Source organism: Pteropus vampyrus, unplaced genomic scaffold (genome assembly GCF_000151845.1).
Source record: "Pteropus vampyrus isolate Shadow unplaced genomic scaffold, Pvam_2.0 Scaffold41, whole genome shotgun sequence".
NCBI lineage: Eukaryota > Metazoa > Chordata > Mammalia > Chiroptera > Pteropodidae > Pteropus > Pteropus vampyrus.
Window position 1 is genome coordinate 4,533,343 of NW_011888822.1, and position 14,847 is coordinate 4,548,189.

The following is a 14,847-nucleotide window of genomic DNA, read 5'->3' on the forward strand; positions in this document are numbered from 1 at the left end:
CTCTCACCTCAGAGCCTTTAAACTAGCCATTTCCTTTATTGGGAACATTCTTTTCCCAGATATTTACATAATGCCCATCTTCACTTATTCCAGTCTTTGCTTAAAGGTCACCTTATTATAGAGGTCCTCCTTACCTTAAATAAATCAGCACCCCCATCTCTTACTCTCTAGATCAGCCCTCTCAATCAGGGGATACTATTAGTCCCCAAAAGATATCTGGCAATGTCTGTAGACATTTTTGGTTGCCACAACTGGCACTGTGTGTGTGCGTGTGTGTGTGTGTGTGTGTGTGTGTGTGTGTGTGTGTGTGTGCGCAGCGCTACTGGCACATAGTGGGTCAAGGCCAGGGATGCTGCTAAACCTCTTACAATGTATAGGACAGCTTCCACAGTAAATGATCTAGATCAAAATGCCAATGGTACTAAAGTGGATAAATCCTTAACCTGCTTTTCTTCAAAGAACTTAATGCTGATGGATTACTCACTTGTTAATTCTCTCTCTCTTCCCTCTAAAATGTGAATGCCTGAGACTTTGTTCACTATATAGCCGAGAAGAGGGTCTAGCACGTAGTAGGTGCTCAGCAAATGTTTGTTGAGTGAATGTGTACTATATTTAAATCTCATTTTTCTTACTTTTTGGCTTATCAAAAGATTTGGACATAGTTATGAAGTAAGAGAATACATAGGTGAGGTTTCAGGAGAAATCTGAGTAAAACTCACTGAGCTTCCTTTTCATTCCATCAAAATTCTTGCTTTTTCAGCAAAGATTACTGGTGTAGGGTAGATGGAAGAGATGCTAAGAGGAAGATGAACAGAATAACTGTCAGTGTACTTTTTCTTTAAGAAGAAGGAACAAAAAACAACACTCATTGGTATTTGAAGCCAGAGAATTTCTTTCAAGTTGAGTCAACTTCGTTCGAACAAATTACATCCTAAGCAGGTACTATAATTCAAAATGTGAGTTGTTTTGCTCCTATGCCTGCTCTTTCTCACATGCTTACTCTCTTTCCAAACCTTTTAGTTTTTAAATTTTTAAATTTAGAATATTAAAGCTCAATAATTAGCTAGAAAATACTTTCCATTTAGTTTGGAGCATTATCTGACAGTTATTTATTTTATCCTATCTTAAAGAAAAGGTCCTGGAAACAGAAGAACTTGGAGTTTAAACACTTTTCCTTTAAGCTACAATTACATAAAGACTCCCCCGCCCCAATTTTACCAAAACACTCTTTGCAGAATGTCTGCACATTTGCATATATACCCTACTAAAAATTCCCCAACATTTGCTTACTTATTTTGGTAACAGTTTCAATATTGCTGTTAGACAAAGTACACACATACATATGTATGACTAAAGCAGGATGGCAGTTTCCTACAGTGGTTAAGTGTTTGGACTCTGGTGTCACAATGTTTAGGTCTGAATACTGGATTGAACACTTACATCTTACATAGCTGATCATGTTATTTATTTTTTTATAGAGTCAATAACTCCATCTGTAAAATGGGGGCAACAATATTTACCCTGAAGCAATGTTATGAGGCTCAGATGATATGTAACTAGCACAGAGACAGGTACACACTGAAGGCTGTATATTTCTTGCTTTCAAGAAACTAAATGCCTAAGTCATAAATGTCTATGCTATGTCCTCAATTGTGCCCCTCTCCCCTACAAATTCATATGTTGTAGTTCTAACTCCTAATGTGCCTGTATTTGAAGACAGAAGTTTTAAGGAGGTAATTGAGGTTACACAAGGTCATAAGGGTGGGGCTGTAATCAGAAAGGACTGCAGTCCTCATAAGAAGAAACATCAGAATGTGCATGCACAGAGGAAAGATCATGTGAAAATCCAGCAAGAAGGTCACTGTCTGCAAGCCAAAAAGAGAGTCCTCACCAGAAACCAAGCCTGCTGGCATCTTAATCTTGGACTTCCAGCCTCCAGAACTGTGAAGAAATAAATTTCTATTGTTTCAGCCACGCAGTCTGTGGTATTCTGTTACGGCAGCCAGAGCAGACTAAAACAGCCTACTATGTGCAAGGAACTCTTGAGTGCTTGTGGGGAAAGGTCATACATATAAATAAGAAACTATTTTTATTTGAGCATAAATGCCATGAACACTATTGACATTTTGAGATCATTCTTTATTGTGGAAGTTGTCCTATGCATTGTAGAAGGTTTAGCACCATCCCTGCCTTGACCCATTATACATCAATAACACATATGCACACACACACGCACCCAGTTGTGACAATCAAAAATGTCTCCAAGTTATATTTCAGTAGAGTATATAAGATAAGTAGGCAAATGACTATAACGCAAAGTTAAAATAATGCAAAAGCTATTGGAGGCAGACAAAAACACTACCGAGTTTCAAAAAACAATAAATTCCTAAATCTGTAGCATTTGACAATTTCCATGGTGTACCATTATACAGCATACCATTACACAGTAGTTCCACCATATAGAATAGATGAAATAACCTCAAGAGCATAGATAATAGTGAAATATTGGAAAGTAATTATGAAGTCATGAGTTTTGATTATTTATTACCTTTCTTTTTAATATAATTTAATTATAAGTTTGCATAATTAAGTTTTAAAAATGGCTATTTAATAACGGGCTTACCAAATTCTTGAAAACTGACCAACTGGATCTTGTGATACTGCATAAACCAGTCCCTGCGCATCTCTGACAGAAACTTATATAATCAGTTTCTTTGGCAAATCCTCTTTAAAAGGGTGAAAATAGAAGAGCTGTAAACACAGAAAGACTATTGCAAAAGGTATGATGACAACTATCTGTTGTCTATTCTATCTCTGATGGTTCTAGCAAATAGCACATGAAGCCAAGTTATCTACCTCAGCTGACATATACTTCAAAATATTTACAGTTCTCAGTCTCCTAGTCTTTTCCATATCTCTTCCCTCTCACCAGAATTTTACCCTTTCTTTATATATCTTTTTCCTTTGCTCCCTTCTTGTTTCCTTTTTAAATCCCTAGGCCTAAAACAAAACAGAAAAACATTCAGTCATTTATGTATTGGCAGGTGTTTTGTTTTCTCTTCTAAAGTCGAAAAGGATGTGAATTGAACATATTGTAGGTCTCCATGAAGAGAAAATATACCAAAAAACCCCACCTCTACCTCAAATCTTAATAAACTCTTCTTTTTTTAAGCTAGCAAATGACTGGCTAATTGTGTTCTCATAGATCAGTGATTCTAACTTAAAAATGAAAAAAGATTCTCCACTTCTAGGATAGCTACTCAAACATCAGCTATGTTAATATTTGCCTGCAATGTAGGAGAAAGAAGCTGCATTTGATGTTTAACGTTTGAGTCTTGAAAAATGCTAAGTCTACAACTTTGGCCAACTTATCTAACTTCTCTGGGCTTCAATGTCCTCATCTCTAAGACTCGAGTAATTGCACTAGAGTAACTCATCATATAGGGTTTCAAGGATTAAAGGTGATAACAGAATGAAAATATACTTTATATTGATTGTAAGCCTGTATATAATTGTCAGATTATATACAGGGTTTCACATAGGGTTTCAAGGATTAAAGGTGATAACAGAATGAAAATATACTGTTGATTGTAAGCCTGTATATAATGGTCAGATCAGTATTATAACTGAAAATAACAACAATATTGGAGATTAGAATTGTATTGGGCTGCTAGTAATAATATAAGTATAGTGGTCTAGGGTTGATACAGCATTTTGTAAAAACCATCAAGCATCGAGGGTCTTTCTATCATTTCCACTATCCTAAGTGTTCGGGGGCATTTATGCTCAAAAATCACAAAATGGCTGCTGGAACTCCAGCCATCATGTTCATATTCCAGGCAAGAACATAGGTAAGAGCAAGGGGCAAAAGACCTATCTTTCAGTTGGAGATTTCCTGCAAGTACTATCTTCTGTTTATATCCCCTTGGCTAGACCTAGTTCCAAGAGAAGCTGAAAAATATAATCCTTAGTTGAGCATATCACTGTCCAAAATAAAATCAGATTTTATCAATAAGAAAGGGGAGACTCTAATATTGGGCGGATACCTGGAAATCTGTGTCTCCAAGAAATATCTGAGTTTGGGTTACCTCTTTCCTAGGTGGACTCTTTAGGAATTTCCTATGTGGTATCTTTCCTGTGTGCTGGATCATTGCTTTGATTCTGTACTTCACACACAACATACCTAGTCCATTTCTCCCCTCTATTATTAGTAAGTACAGATTCACAACATTATGTAAAACCCTTCTGAAGGAAGTTTAGAAAGCAGCAACAGAAGAAATCTTAGGACAAATTCAACTCTTTACCTGTCCAAAGAGATGCATAATGACAGATATCCCTGATCCCAAGAATTCTTTATTTTTAAAAATTTTTTAAAGCCTACAGCATCCAGTATTCTTGGTGGTTTCCCTTCCAAGTACTAACCAGGCCCAACTCTGCTTAGCTTCCGAGATCAGATGATATCGGGCGTGTTCAGGGTGGCATCGCTGTAGACTTAAAAATTCTTTATTGAATAGTCTGGAGCTTGCTAATCACAGGACATTATTGGAAACTCGTTTTAAAATACAGGTGATCTTTGTTTGGAATCAGTTCATTTAAGGCAGTTTCATTTCTGCACATTAAAATAACTGAAAGTATGAACCCATGGAAAAGTATAAAACCTGAGGAGTTCACTTATATATAATGAAGTAAATATTTCTGACCACCATGGCTACTTTCAGCCTGAGTTACACTTTCTGCCCCATTAAGTTTCAAATGTATCATGGACATAACTGCGAGAATTTAGTCTTCCCTGTTCTAAGAGGCCAAAAGATCAGTGAGGGCAATACTGCAGGTTCAAGGTTAGATGTGGCTCTAAACCTCATACATTATTCCATTCCAGAGAAACTGACAGGAAGGTTTAGGTAAGACGAGCTCAATTATGTCACAGAAACAAACACCACCAAAATACCATAGCTTTGCACCACAGTTGTTTGTTATTTTAAAAAATTAAATTTTCTTATTGAGGTAAAACATACATAAGGTTTGCCGTTTTAATCAGTTGAAAGTGTAGAATTTAGTGACATTAATTACATTCACAATGTTGTACAACCATCGCCACTATCTTTTTCCAAAACTTTTAAATCATTTTAAACAGATACTCTCCATCCATTAAAAAATAATTCCTCATTTCTCCCTCCTCCCAGCCTCTGCTAACCTCTAATCTATTTTCTATCTCTATGAATTTACCTAGTTTAGATATTTCATCTAAGTGGAATAGTATGATTTTCTCCTTTTTGTATCTGACTTATTTCACTTAGCATAATGTTGTTAAGGTTCATTCATGTCGCAGCATCTGTCAGAACTTCATTACTTTTATAGCCGAATAATGCTCCGTTGCATGAATATTACCACATTTTGTTTATCTGTTTATCTACTGATGGAACTTGGGTTGTTTTACTCTTTTGACTATTTGTGAGTAATGCTTCAATGAGCATTGGTATACAAGTATCTGTTTGAATTTCTGCTTTCAGTTCTTTTGGGTATACAGCTAGGAGCAAAATTGCTGGATATAGTAAATCTATGTTTACCTTTTTGAGAAACTGTTAAACTGTTCTCCACAGTGGCTGCAGTGTTTTACTGTCTCACCGTTAATGTACATGTATGAGGGTTCCGATTTCTTCATATCCTTGCCAATACTTGTTATTTAAAAAAATGTCTATTCATGTTGGTTTTTATTTTGTTGTTGAGTTGTAGGAGTTCTTTATATATCCTGGGCATTAAATCCTTATTCACACTGCAGTTTTATTTTTCACTCACACTACATGTCTGATAGAGGTAGGCAGAGACCCAGGTGATGGAGATCCCACATTAGTATATGTACTTCCATATCAGCAGAGAAAAGGAAGATTGGAACTGAACATTGGCAATGAAACACTTTTACCTGGATATAATGCATGTGACTTCTGCATACATTTCATTTGTAATGCAAGTCACATGGCCATGCTTAATTTACATGGGGGTGAGAAAGTATATGCAGCCCCCGCCCCACCCCACCCTGTCTCATACACACACACCGTGCCTAGAAGAAGAGGAAGCCGATCATTTGTAAATAGTTTTAATCTCTGCCACGGCAGGAAAAGAATGGAGTGATGTGTGAGGAAGAGATTACCTTTTGGAAAGAGAAATACAGATGATTCTCATTATTCATGGTAGATATGTTTTGTAAAGTCACAGTGAACACTGAATTAGTGAATACAGAACTATTGCTCCTAGGGGACACACAGGGATAGGTTCCTGCCAGCCTCTGGTCACAATATTTTTGTCAATGGCTCAATCCATGCCCTTGTTTTATATGTGTTTCTGTTTAAGGACACCTTACTTAATATATTCATTAACATCGAATTCAGAGTCAACAGCACTATTAACTCGTGGTGAGAAAAGATTAACACACATATTTTCTCCATAAGGCATCCCAAAGGCTTCCTGCCCTTAGGAACACTACTAGGCAGCACTTCAGCTTCAGTACTAAGCTCGGGGGCCATTTTAAAGAATGAAATCAACAAAAAGCACAAATGCCAAAAAACGTGGTACTAAACAGACGAAAAAAGTACACTTGCTTATTGCATGAGAGCTGAAACGACCTCAGCTGGCAACGTGCAGGTGGGGCGATTCAAAATTTTGCCCCCTTTACACACTTGAGAATGAATGCGAAAGCACTGCAAGTATTGATTTTGGGGTTACAAACAAATTTGGACAGGTGAAATTGCTAACACTTGAATCCAAGAATAATGAGAATCGCCTAGATTATAATCTATTTAACTTGCTCAGGAGTAAAGGGCTGAGCTAGGATTGACATTTAGGTCTGATCTCAAAGCGCTTGCTCTTCCCACTTTACCCCACTGTCTCCGTAAACCAGTCATAGAATTACCTCTGCCCTGAGTATTTTATGAATCAATGACCAATATAGTTACAGTTCATTCTGTGATTTCTGTTAAAACCTCGAATAATAAACAGGCTAGAGAGGCTGCTTAATCATGAAAGCCACATGGACCAGTTGGAATTCCAAAGAAGGCAGAAATCAACTGTGTTGTATGGAAGCATGGGCGCTTTGAATGTTATGTGCATATGTTATGCAGTAAGGGTCACGAGAACAGACTCAGGCTTGACAAATTTTTTTCTTTGAGGTCTATGTAAGAGAAGTTAACGTGCTCAGGTTCACCCCCAAGAAAAACCATGTGGTCCTTGAAGAAATGTTTCAATTCCTGAGACTTTCAAAATGTTTTAAATTTTTATTTTACTTCAGGTATTTATTTACATTTTTGGTAAAATACAGATAACATAAAATTTACCGCTTTAAGCATTTTTAAGCGGCATTAAGTTCATTATTGGGCAACCATCACCACCATCCAGAAATCTTTTATCTTCCCAAACTAAAACTCCATACCCATTAAACACTAACTTCCCATTCCCCACCCCTGCCCCCCCAGCAACCACCATTCTCTTCTTGTTTTGAGGAATTTGACTAGTTGAGAGTGATTTTTATTACATGTTGGGACCAAATGTTCTTCTGTGGTAACACTTCTCTGAAATTATGGTGAAAATCAGTGGGAGAAAAAAATGAGTCAGACAATATATCTTCACTTACACTTAAGTCCTATTATAAGCAACTTTCCTTCTGTTTTTCATAAGACAGAGATTGCATGGGGAGACTCTGGCCCCAGCCATTAAGACTCTATAACAGTGAGAATTGGGAACTCAGTTATTTGGAGTATTTATATAGCACCTCTTCCTACCTAATGGCGGAATTTTCTGATTACTTTTGGAGCGGCATGAGAAGCACAAACAAATGTATTAGTCAATAACTGCAAGAGAAGAGAACTCATGATCCACGAACTGGGTTCAGACCCAAACAGGCGGTTGTGGCAGGTCTCTTTGGCATCTGGACATTTCTCACATCAAGTTTAAAACAATGCTTATCCATATGTGATCACAGTCTCATCCAAAAAACAGTAGATATTATTAGTGCTAAGCTAGTGATAATGCCCAGTTGTAGTTAGCAGCCTTTAATCTTGGTCTCCTGTTATAATTATCTCCTCTCTCTTTGTTGCCTAGAGTGTTCCTTATCCATATTTTATATTTTCTACTGAAAGCTCCTCTAAACCTTTTTTGGGAATACACAAGAAATGAAAAAAAAAAAAAAAACAGTCAATTTTACACATACATTTTTAGGAAATAGTAATGGGGCATTTCAGAATCAGTTCTTATCTAAATTAAATGAAGGGAGCAAAGATGTAAAAATAAAAGACATGAAATGATCCTAAAATTATTGCTATTGATATGATTTTGCTTTAAAGAGAAACTATCCAAAATTATATTTTACTGAGACTAGAGAAAATCTGAACTCAAAGTCAGGTAAGGTGGCTCAGAAATATGCTGGAATGCAGACTATTCAAGATGGCAGGAAAACTCTTTCATAAGTAATCTAATAAATGGAACTAAAAGGTATATCACATAAGGTCTCTATCATATTTAGAAGGAAGACAGAGACACTGAATAACTGGATATTTGTTAAAAATGGATAAATGTGGGAGGCAAGGTACTAAGTACAGCAAGTGCAAAGGCCCTGAGGTTGGAAGAAGCTTGGGATATTTGAAAGGGGCAAGGGGTCCAGTGTGGCTGGATGTTAAGAATTGGCAGTAGCCACTACAAGAATAGAAACATATTTTATAGCTTTCCAGCAAGTAACAGAAAATGAAGGAAACTGGAAAAACTTCATTAAAAATAATAGTCAAGAAAATAGAAAACAGCAGAGAAAAGATGGCAAACATAAAACAGAAAGAAGTGGCAGTAATAATTATCTAAGTTATCATAATAAATGTAAATATATTGTACCCATCAATTAAAAGATAGATTATCAGTTTGGATTAAAAAGAAAAACACAATATCAATCACATGCTGCTTTCCACGAGAAAAGGTTGAAATGAAAGAATGGAAAAGTATATCTATCAATCAACACCAAAAAAACCCAAACAATCTAATTCAAAAATGGCCAAAAGACCTGAGTAGGTATATCTCCAAAGAGGACATATAGAAACCAATAGAAATATGAAAAAATTCTCAATGTTACTAACCATCAGTAAATTAGCAAGCAACAAGTATTGGCAAGGATGTGGAGAAAAGGGAACCCTTATGCACTGTTGGTGGGACTGCAAATTGGTACAGCCACCATGGAAAACAGTTTGGGGGTTCCTCAAATAATTAAAAATTGAACTATCTTATGACTCAGGAATTGCACTTCTGGGTATTTATCCAAAGAAATCCAACACACTAATTCAAAAAGACATATGCAACCCTATGTTCACTGCAGCACTATTTATAATAGCCAAGAAATGGAAAGAACCTAAGCGCCCATCAATAGATGACTGGATAAAGAAGTTGTGGTATATATACACAATGGAATACTACTCAACCATAAAAAAAATGAAATTTACCATTTGTAACAATATGGATGGCCCTAGAGGGTATTATGCTAAGTGAAATAAGCCAGAAAGAGAAAGGCAAATACTATTTAATTTCATTTAAATGTAGAATCTAAAAAACAAAATAAATGAATAAACAAAATGAAAACGGACTCATAGATACAGAAAACAAACTGGTGATTACCAGATGGAAGGGAGGGTTGGGGGGCTGCATGAAAAATGTGATGGGATTAAGAAGTACAAATTGATAGTTACAAAACAGTCATGGGGATGTGATGTACAGCACAGGGAACACAGTCAATAATATTATAATAACTATGTATAGTGCCAGGTGGGTACTAGACTAATCAGGGGGATCACTTCATAAATTATATAAATGTCTAACCACTATGCTGTACACCTGAAACTAATATAAAATAATACTGAACAGCAACTCTGAAAAAGAATGGAAAAGTACAATCTTGCATTTACTCGCCAAAAGAAAGCTGGTCTGCAATGTTAATATTGTACAAAAAAGAATTTAAATATAATTAGGAAAGATAAAAAGGGATGTTACAATTAATAGATCCTTGGTCATTTCAAAATTATTAGTGATACAATTTGTTGATCACTTTCAAATAGCCATCGGTTCACTACTTATATTCCTGGAAAATACTATTAATGCAGCTTTTTGTAGTTCATAAACTTTTTAAGAACTACAAAAATGATTTTCATGTTAAAGTAAGTTAAATGCAAAAAAAAAACCAAAACATAAGAAGGGATGTCACAAAATAATGAATGAAAAACACTGTGTAAAAAATATAATGCAATCAAAAACTTGAAGGTGCCTAAAAATAAAGCCTCAAAATATATAAAGCAAAGACAGAAATAGAAGGAGAAACAAATTTATAAACACAATGGGAGGTTTTAAGATTCCTCTCTGAGGTATTGATAGGTCGAAGAGACAAAAATTATGAAGGCTATAGAGTTTATTAATAGTAATTATTATTCATTAACTTTATCACCTTTCTTCTAATAATTTGGAAACATTACCTGTTTATTCTTACTTTATTCTAGGAAGAAAAGATTTCACATGCTTATTTTCCAAACAGTAAACTTGGTCAAGGTCACTTAGATATATTACTTTTTAAAAATGAACTTTTTTCTGATCCATAACTGTTTCTGGACTTTAATGTCACCTTTTCTATGTATTCTCCTGACCTATAGTCCTTGGGTGTTTCCCTCAGATGTTGAAAGGGAAAGAGTGGGGAAGTAAATTAACTCTGCTCCCTAAATTCTGGCTTTATGGGACAATACTCAAGTCACAACTTTTTCTGAGATTTTCTTAAATAGCAAATGCAAGGTTTAGGTTCAATAAAATGTTTGCAGTCTAATTTCTATAGTTCTTCTCCCTTTCCCTCCAAATCTCTGAACAAGAGCTTCTGACTTTGATCTCAGTTTTGCTTTCCCAGATGGGTTTAAGAAAAGTGTTTTTACACTTACTGGCCTTTCCAATTGGTAATTATAGTTAATATTTCCTGATATGCCAGGCATTGTATTAGTTTCCCTACGAGGCAGGAACCATTACTATCTTCATTTTACAGAAGAGAAAGAATGACTTCACCGAGGTAAAATAACTTGCTCTAATCATAAATACAGTCAGAGAATGGCAGAGATGGACCGGGTCCCAGGTGTGTTTGGTACCACAGCTATGGCTTTTAACTACTATGCTTGGGAAAGACCACTCATGACCATATTTCAGCAGAGCAGTTTCTCAGGCCATTTTCCCCATCCAGATGAATTTGTGACCATCCATACGGCAAGAGAGTCTAGGAGAAGATGGGTGCTTCAAAACCACGCATAAGCACAAGCTCCAATTTATCCACATAGTTTGACTTGACCTTCATCTTCAAACAACATGAACAGAGTTGCCAAGCAGTAGGCAAAATCAGTTGGCTAGTGTGTCAATTCCTTTCCCTGTCTGCCTCTCTATCCAAGGCTATGATGGTTGTAATGATTTGGAAAAATTATGGAGAAGGAATAAGAACGAAAAAGGGCCCAAGAAGTTCAGAATCTTGACCCACGAAATCAGAAAAATCATAATCCACCTTCTTCCATGCACCAATCACTTGATGCCAGTGAGGATGAAGGCCCCACCTCTTTTCCTAACATGCTTTGTCGAGAGTCAGAAAGGAGGCTTCCCAGAACCTCAGGACTGCAGGGAGGAAATGAATAGTCATCACTGAGCTAGGCTAGTTAATGTTGACAGTTCCTTCTTCGTTGCTGCTAGATTTTTTGGTACCTTTTTGGAAATTAGAAAGACACCCTCCCAACCAAAAATTAGAAAAAGCAAGCCCCCAGTGTTGGAAGACAGGTAAACTATATGGTGTCTTATATTAAACAAAACATACGTGCCCTTTTGGGAAGCATCAGAGCCCAGGTAGAACAGCAGCCCCCAACCACCTCCTTGGCCAGGCACCTTTGTGCAATGCACAAACCTTACAACTCTATGTGGCAGCGCGGATCCTTTTCCAAGCTGAGAGCCTATGAATTTATCTTTTTCGGTTCAGGAAATGCAGGTTCAGAGATTGCTTGGATAATTAGCTTTCCTTTGCAAGATCTGATCACTGAGTTTCAATCTGTCTTTCTAACTGCCATAGCAATAACAACTATCATCACTATTTATCGAGTGCCAACTACATATCAGGCACTGTCCTAGGGAATTAACAGAGATGAAAGAACGAGCCAGTCTGTGGAAACGGTTTTGTAGTGCCATCCATCTGGATGTTGATGGGTTTCTGTCCCAAATCTCTTTTTTATTATGCATAATTAATACTGAGCAATTCGTTTTTAGCAGTGTTTGGCCAAAAGGCTCAGTAACTTCCTGAGGCAACCACAGAATCTTAGGAAGCCTCGACCATTGACATGGGAGGATGCTTGCCTTCTTGTTTACTAAAGAGCAACTTTATTCATCCATTCATTCAATCACTTTACTGAGGTATTCGAAATATAATAAACCACACATATTCAAAGTATACAATTTAACAAGTTTTAACATACATGTGCAGTACTTACAAAACCATCGATATAATCAAGATAGTAAAAACACTTATTACCTTCAAGTGTCCTCTGTCCTTTTGTCACTCCTCCCTTCCACTCCTGTCCACCTTCCCTACCCCCAAGTAACAACCAATGTGCTTTCTATCGCTATAGATTAGTTTACATTTTCTGGAGTTTCATATAAATAGAATCTTACAGTTTACATTTTTTGGGGGGTCTGCCTTCTTTCATTCAGATTAATGATTTTAAGATACATTCATGTTGTAAATATCAAGAGTTCATTCCTTTTTATTGCAGAGTAGTAATCTATTATATGGATATAACACAATTTGTTTATCCATTCATCTATTGATAGATATTTGGGTTGTTTCCAAATTTCTGGCTATTAAAAAAACTAAAAGCTGCCATTTTTAAAGCCCCAGGTTTAAGGCATTGTCTTATTTAATCCTTACAACCACACTGTAGTTAGGCGATAACATTCTTATTTTTCAAATGATGAAATGAAAGTTCACAGAGGATTAACTAGGCCAATATTCGAGAGTAGCACAGCTAAAATTTGAACATAGAGCTAGTTAGTGTCAAAGCTTACACTCTTGAACACCATGTGCTCAGAAGGATAGGAATTTAGAAGGTACGAGAGGCCAGCGCGAAGCCTAAAGTGAGTGTGGATCTTCCACAAAGAGAGATTCTACGTCTGCCTGTGAACTCCACACCATGCAAAAGCACACTGTAAAGAGAGGGGTTGGGAAGCTCCAGTTTTACACTAGACCTGGTAAACAGCCACACCAAAATCACACCTTGAGGAAGGATTTTCACATATGGGCACTTAATATACAACTGTTGAAGGACTTGAACAGACAATTCTTCTTAGAGGATATACAAATGGCCAACAAATATTTGAAAAGATGCTCAACATCACTAGCTATTAGGAAAATGCAAATCAAAACCATAATGAGATACCATCTCACACATTAGAATAGCTATAATCAACAGGACAAGTAATAACAAATGTTGGAAAGGATGCGGAGAAAAAGGAAACCTTATACATTGCTGGTGGGTCTGCAAATTGGTACAGCCACTACGAAAAACAGGATGGAGATTCCTCAAAAAACTAAGAATGGATCTACCATATGATCCGGCAATCTCTCTACTGGGTATTTACCCCAAAGACTTGAAAACCCATATCTGAAAAGATATTTGCGCACCGATGTTCATAGCAGCGTTATTCACAGTGGCCAGGACAGGGAAGGAACCGAAGTCTCCTATGATAGATAACTGGCTAAAGAATCTGTGGTACATATACACAATGGAATATTACTCAGCCATAAGAAGAGATGAAATGCTGCCATTTGCGACAACATGGACGGACCTTGAGATAATCATGCTAAGCAAAATAAGCCAGACAGAAAAAGTTGAAAATCACATGGTATCACTTATATGTGGGATATAAACCTAAAAGCAACAAAAGAACAGGACAAACAGAGACTCATGGTTATGGGCAATAGACTAGTGGTTATCAGAGGGTAGGGGGGTCAAATATGTGGTGACAGAAAGAAATCCAACTATGGGAAGTGAACACACAGTGTAAATATATATATATGCCTTACTGTTAAAGTGTACAGCTGAAACTTATTGGATTTCGTTAACCAATTTCACCATAATAAATAAATAAATTAATTAATTAAAAAATAAAATGAATAAAATAAAATAAACAACTGTTGAATGAATAAATGGCTGAATGCACAAGTGAATGAATGAACTGATAGACAGATGAATGAACAGATGGAGGACGTTAGCTATTAGTTGATTTGATGGCAGATTCATCCAACCATCTCATGAAACTAGTGAAAATATCTCACGAGTCACGAGGCAGAAGAGATCATCTTGATAGTAAATCAACTCTCAGACCAGCTCACAGTGTAGGCTACTCAGTCAGCAGAAAGGGTGTGCGGCTATGAACTCATGCAGGAAGTCCAAGTCCAGAGGCCCACTCCCAGTTTCAAGGATCCCAGAACGCATTTACTGTAAAGGTTAAAACCATCTATCTTGAAAGCTGGGAATTCCGATGGCAGGTCTCCCTTCCTGCGTTTGCAAATGAGCCTTGGTTTCTCAGGGCCTCACACTCTGCACGCGAGCCTTGACAAGGCCCTGCTGGTGGAATCTGGCCACACTGCTGCTGACTTCATCTGGCAGAGGCCCTTAAGCCTGAACCCACGTTCTAGTCCAACCTCTGACAGCTATGTTGAAAACAAGTTCATTTACAGGCAGTTTTATTGAATGCAGCACACAAAGGCATATTTCCCATTGCCATCCGATGACTTAGTACATTTCTGGAGCCAAGATAAACACA

At 36.9% G+C, this 14,847-nt stretch overlaps 1 protein-coding gene and 1 pseudogene across 5 annotated transcripts in view; both read right to left on the reverse strand.

The window, feature by feature from the left end:
• The window catches only part of PRICKLE2 (prickle planar cell polarity protein 2), a 332,917-nt gene that overhangs the window by 64,271 nt on the left and 253,799 nt on the right, over nt 1-14,847 (reverse strand). The window lies entirely within an intron of this gene.
• LOC111738673 lies at nt 4,375-4,492 on the reverse strand (annotated as a pseudogene).